Source organism: Rutidosis leptorrhynchoides, chromosome 9 (genome assembly GCF_046630445.1).
Source record: "Rutidosis leptorrhynchoides isolate AG116_Rl617_1_P2 chromosome 9, CSIRO_AGI_Rlap_v1, whole genome shotgun sequence".
Taxonomy (NCBI): Eukaryota; Viridiplantae; Streptophyta; class Magnoliopsida; order Asterales; family Asteraceae; genus Rutidosis; species Rutidosis leptorrhynchoides.
In genome coordinates this window covers 66,210,945-66,217,549 of record NC_092341.1, presented here as the reverse complement: position 1 = coordinate 66,217,549, position 6,605 = coordinate 66,210,945, and positions in this window count along the sequence as shown.

The window sequence follows — 6,605 nt, the reverse complement described above, 5'->3', positions numbered from 1 at the left end:
AAAGATAGATCTATTGGGCCTAACAAACCCCATCCAAAGTACCGGATGCTTTAGTACTTCGAAATTTATATCATATCCGAAGGGTGTCCCGGAATGATGGGGATATTCTTATATATGCATCTTGTTATTGTCGGTTACCAGGTGTTCACCATATGAATGATTTTTATCTCTATGTATGGGATGTGTATTGAAATATGAAATCTTGTGGTCTATTGTTACGATTTGATATATATAGGTTAAACCTATAACTCACCAACATTTTTGTTGACGTTTAAAGCATGTTTATTCTCAGGTGAATATTAAGAGCTTCCGCTGTTGCATACTAAAATAAGGACAAGATTTGGAGTCCATGTTTGTATGATATTGTGTAAAAACTGCATTCAAGAAACTGATTTCGATGTAACATATTTGTATTGTAAACCATTATGTAATGGTCGTGTGTAAACAGGATATTTTAGATTATCATTATTTGATAATCTACGTAAAGCTTTTTAAACCTTTATTTATGAAATAAAGGTTATGGTTTGTTTTAAAAATGAATGCAGTCTTTGAAAAACGTCTCATATAGAGGTCAAAACCTCGCAACGAAATCAATTAATATGGAACGTTTTTAATCAATAAGAACGGGACATTTCAGTTGGTATCAGAGCGTTGGTCTTAGAGAACCAGAAAATTTGCATTAGTGTGTCTTATCGAGTTTGTTAGGATGCATTAGTGAGTCTGGACTTCGACCGTGTTTTCTTTAAAAATGATTGCTTAACATTTTTGTTGGAAACTATATATTTTTAACATATGAATATTATGTGATATATTAATCTCTTAACGTGTTTGATATTATGTGATAGATGTCTACCTCTAGAACAAGTCCCATTGACTCACCTAATAATAATGAAGAGTCAAATGTAAATTGGAATGATTTGTGGACTGATTCACAAGTTCCCGAAGAGGAACCGGAAGAAGAGTCGGAACCGGAAGAAGAATCGGAACCGGAAGAAGAATCGGAACCGGATGAAGAAATAGAACCGGTGGGGGAAATAATAAAACGGTTAAGTAAAAGAAAATCCTCAACCAACCGACCAAAGTTAATTATGGTCAATGGTGTTTCCGCCAAGGAAGCAAAATATTGGGAGGATTACCAATTCTCCGATGAATCGGATTCCGACGAGAATTCCGATGATGTTATAGAAATTACCCCAACTGAATTTAAAAAGGCAAAAGAAAATAATAAGGGAAAGGGCATAAAAATAGAGAAATCTAATTCCAACCCCGATGAACTTTATATGTATCGTCAACCCCCGAAGTCCTTAAGTTGTAACAATGACCCGGGAACCTCTAAACCACCAGGTTTTTCTAAACCAACGTGGACAACGACGGCTCGTATTAGGGGAACATCATATATCCCTAGAAACTTGGCAAAACGAACCAAAACCGAAGAAGAAGAAACGAGCGAGTCGGAATAAGATAGTTGTATTCGTGTGGTGTAATATATGTAATATAGTGTTCTTATGCTTTATGATATATGTAAAAATTGCTTGTATTAATAAGTATTTTTTTATGAATCTAACTCTTGTCTATTTTACAGTTTAAAAACACAAAATGGATAGACAACCCAATATTTTAAGAGACCTACCCGGAGACATGATTGATGAAATCTTGTCTAGAGTCGGCCAGAATTCTTCGGCACAACTATTTAAGGCGAGATCAGTTTGTAAGACATTCGAAGAACGTTCCAAGAATGTCTTGGTTTATAAGAGACTTTCGTTTGAAAGATGGGGGATATCACATTGGGAAACCCATAAGTTACGATGTGTTTACTTTGACGCATATATTGCGGGGAACCCAAATGCTATTTTACGCAACGGGTTAAGAAATTATTTTGACTCAATATATCCGAATATTGGACTTCGTGATTTAGAAAAAGCGGCTAACATGCAACATAAAGAAGCATGTTATGCTTACGGATTAGTAATGTTCGCTTCTCACCAAAGTGAGAACAAGAACATCGGGCTACAACTATTAAACAAACGTTTCCACAAGTGACGGAGTCGGTAATTGGGGTAAGAAATGAGGTTTTTAGATTATTACGGGACTGTTGGACATTACGTAACCCTCGTCCCTTTGATGACGTTACAACACGCTGTCTTATCAACGGCCATAACAGTTATGTTGCACAAGACCAAGGATGGGAAGTAGTCCTAGTAAAACCAGAATGCATGACTTGTTTCTGGACGTATGAATTACGTGTCTTTATTGCCTTTGCTGAACGACTTTTGTACTAGCTAGAATTGTCTTCACAACTATCTTGTATCAAAGTTATTGTGTGCTATATTTCATGCTTTATGTAAAATAAGCGGTATTGTAAGTTTGTAAAATATTGTATAAAAGTTTGAACGCGAAATATTATTATAATCAGTTTTTCATATAGAATTGTAGTAGTTGAATTGTATATTAGCTACTAAGTATGAACTTAACGGGTAGGTACTACCCGAATTTAAACTTATAAAACGCTAATATGAAGAAAAAGCTTTTATAAATGAGTTCATATTATGCTACGAAATACTATTAACTACTCTTAATATTCTGTATGATTAACTTGTTCCATTTAACTATTTTGAAGGAAATGGCACCGACTACTCGACACACCGTGAATATGAATGAAGAGGAATTCCGTACTTTTCTAGCTTCAAACATAGCCGCAGTATAGGCTGCGCTACATACCAACAATAACCTTGGATCTAGCAGTACAGGAAATCGTGTAGGATGCACCTACAAAGAATTCACTACCTGCAAACCTTTGGAATTTGATGGAACCGAAGGACCGATCGGATTGAAACGGTGGACCGAGAAGGTTGAATCGGTGTTTGCCATAAGTAAGTGTACTGAAGAGGACAAAGTGAAGTACGCTACGCATACCTTCACAGGTTCTGCGTTAACATGGTGGAATACCTATCTAGAGCAACTGGGACAAGATGATGCGTACGCACTACCGTGGTCAGCATTCAAGCACTTGATGAACGAGAAGTACCGTCCCAGAACCGAGGTCAATAAGCTCAAGACAGAACTTAGAGGGTTACGAACCCAAGGATTTGATATTACCACGTACGAAAGACGATTCACAGAATTGTGCCTATTGTGTCCGGGAGCATTCGAAGATGAGGAAGAGAAGATCGACGCGTTTGTGAAAGGATTACCGGAAAGAATCCAAGAAGATATAAGTTCACACGAGCCCGCCTCCATACAACAGGCATGTAGAATGGCTCACAAACTAGTGAACCAGATTGAAGAAAGAATTAAAGAACAGACTGCTGAAGAGGCCAATGTGAAGCAAGTCAAAAGAAAGTGGGAGGAAAACGGTGATAAGAATCACCAATACAACAACAACAGCAATTACAACAATAATCGCAACAATTATCCCAACAATCGCAACATCAATCGCAACTACAACAAACGGCCCAACAACAACAACAACAACAGCAACTACAACAATCATCCCAACAACAATAATAACCGCAACAACAACAACAACAACAATCAGAAGCAGCTATGCCAAAGGTGTGAAAAGAATCACTCGGGGTTCTGCACCAAATTTTGCAACAAGTGTAAAAGAAATGGTCATAGCGCGGCGAAGTGTGAGGTCTACGGACCAGGGGTTAATAGAACGAAAGGAACAAATGGTGTCGGAACGAGTAATGGCGGAGCAAGTAGTGTCGGAGCAAGTTATGCCAATGTAGTTTGTTATAAATGTGGAAAACCAGGCCACATTATTAGAAATTGCCCGAACCAGGAGAACACGAATGGACAAGGCCGTGGAAGAGTTTTCAATATTAATGCGGTAGAGGCACAGGAAGACCCGGAGCTTGTTACGGGTACGTTTCTTATTGACAATAAATCTGCTTACGTTTTATTTGATTCGGGTGCGGATAGAAGCTATATGAGTAGAGATTTTTGTGCTAAATTAAGTTGTCCATTGACGCCTTTGGATAGTAAATTTTTACTCGAATTAGCAAATGGTAAATTAATTTCAGCAGATAATATATGTCGGAATCGAGAAATTAAACTGGTTAGCGAAACATTTAAGATTGATTTGATACCAGTAGAGTTTGGGAGTTTTGATGTGATAATCGGTATGGACTGGTTGAAAGAAGTGAAAGCGGAGATCGTTTGTTACAAAAATGCAATTCGCATTATACGAGAAAAAGGAAAACCCTTAATGGTGTACGGAGAAAAGGGCAACACGAAGCTACATCTTATTAGTAATTTGAAGGCACAAAAACTAATAAGAAAAGGTTGCTATGCTGTTCTAGCACACGTCGAGAAAGTACAAACTGAAGAAAAGAGCATCAATGATGTTCCCATTGCAAAAGAATTTCCCGATGTATTTCCGAAAGAATTACCGGGATTACCCCCACATCGATCCGTTGAATTTCAAATAGATCTTGTACCAGGAGCTGCACCAATAGCTCGTGCTCCTTACAGACTCGCACCCAGCGAGATGAAAGAACTGCAAAGCCAATTACAAGAACTTTTAGAGCGTGGTTTCATTCGACCAAGCACATCACCGTGGGGAGCTCCTGTTTTGTTTGTCAAGAAGAAAGATGGTACATTCAGGTTGTGTATCGACTACCGAGAGTTGAACAAACTTACCATCAAGAACCGCTACCCACTACCGAGAATCGACGACTTATTTGATCAACTACAAGGCTCGTCTGTTTATTCAAAGATTGACTTACGTTCCGGGTATCATCAAATGCGGGTGAAAGAAGATGATATTCCAAAGACTGCTTTCAGAACACGTTACGATCATTACGAGTTTATGGTCATGCCGTTTGGTTTAACTAATGCACCAGCTGTGTTCATGGACCTTATGAACCGAGTGTGTGGACCATACCTTGACAAGTTTGTCATTGTTTTCATTGATGACATACTTATTTACTCAAAGAATGACCAAGAACATGGTGAACATTTGAGAAAGGTGTTAGAAGTATTGAGGAAGGAAGAATTGTACGCTAAGTTTTCAAAGTGTGCATTTTGGTTGGAAGAAGTTCAATTCCTCGGTCACATAGTGAACAAAGAAGGTATTAAGGTGGATCCGACAAAGATAGAAACTGTTGAAAAGTGGGAAACCCCGAAAACTCCGAAACACATACGCCAGTTTTTAGGACTAGCTGGTTACTACAGAAGGTTCATCCAAGACTTTTCCAGAATAGCAAAACCCTTGACTGCATTAACGCATAAAGGGAAGAAATTTGAATGGAATGATGAACAAGAGAAAGCATTTCAGTTATTGAAGAAAAAGCTAACTACGGCACCTATATTGTCATTGCCTGAAGGGAATGATGATTTTGTGATTTATTGTGATGCATCAAAGCAAGGTCTCGGTTGTGTATTAATGCAACGAACGAAGGTGATTGCTTATGCTTCTAGACAATTGAAGATTCACGAACAAAATTATACGACGCATGATTTGGAATTAGGCGCGGTTGTTTTTGCATTAAAGACTTGGAGGCACTACTTATATGGGGTCAAAAGTATTATATATACCGACCACAAAAGTCTTCAACACATATTTAATCAGAAACAACTGAATATGAGGCAGCGTAGGTGGATTGAATTATTGAATGATTACGACTTTGAGATTCGTTACCACCCGGGGAAGGCAAATGTGGTAGCCGATGCCTTGAGCAGGAAGGACAGAGAACCCATTCGAGTAAAATCTATGAATATAATGATTCATAATAACATTACTACTCAAATAAAGGAGGCGCAACAAGGAGTTTTAAAAGAGGGAAATTTAAAGGATGAAATACCCAAAGGATCGGAGAAGCATCTTAATATTCGGGAAGACGGAACCCGGTATAGGGCTGAAAGGATTTGGGTACCAAAATTTGGAGATATGAGAGAAATGGTACTTAGAGAAGCTCATAAAACCAGATACTCAATACATCCTGGAACGGGGAAGATGTACAAGGATCTCAAGAAACATTTTTGGTGGCCGGGTATGAAAGCCGATGTTGCTAAATACGTAGGAGAATGTTTGACGTGTTCTAAGGTCAAAGCTGAGCATCAGAAACCATCAGGTCTACTTCAACAACCCAAAATCCCGGAATGGAAATGGGAAAACATTACCATGGATTTCATCACTAAATTGCCAAGGACTGCAAGTGGTTTTGATACTATTTGGGTAATAGTTGATCGTCTCACCAAATCAGCACACTTCCTACCAATAAGAGAAGATGACAAGATGGAGAAGTTAGCACGACTGTATTTGAAGGAAGTCGTCTCCAGACATGGAATACCAATCTCTATTATCTCTGATAGGGATGGCAGATTTATTTCAAGATTCTGGCAGACATTACAGCAAGCATTAGGAACTTGTCTAGACATGAGTACTGCCTATCATCCACAAACTGATGGGCAGAGCGAAAGGACGATACAAACGCTTGAAGACATGCTACGAGCATGTGTTATTGATTTCGGAAATAGTTGGGATCGACATCTACCGTTAGCAGAATTTTCCTACAACAACAGCTACCATTCAAGCATTGAGATGGCGCCGTTTGAAGCACTTTATGGTAGAAAGTGCAGGTCTCCGATTTGTTGGAGTG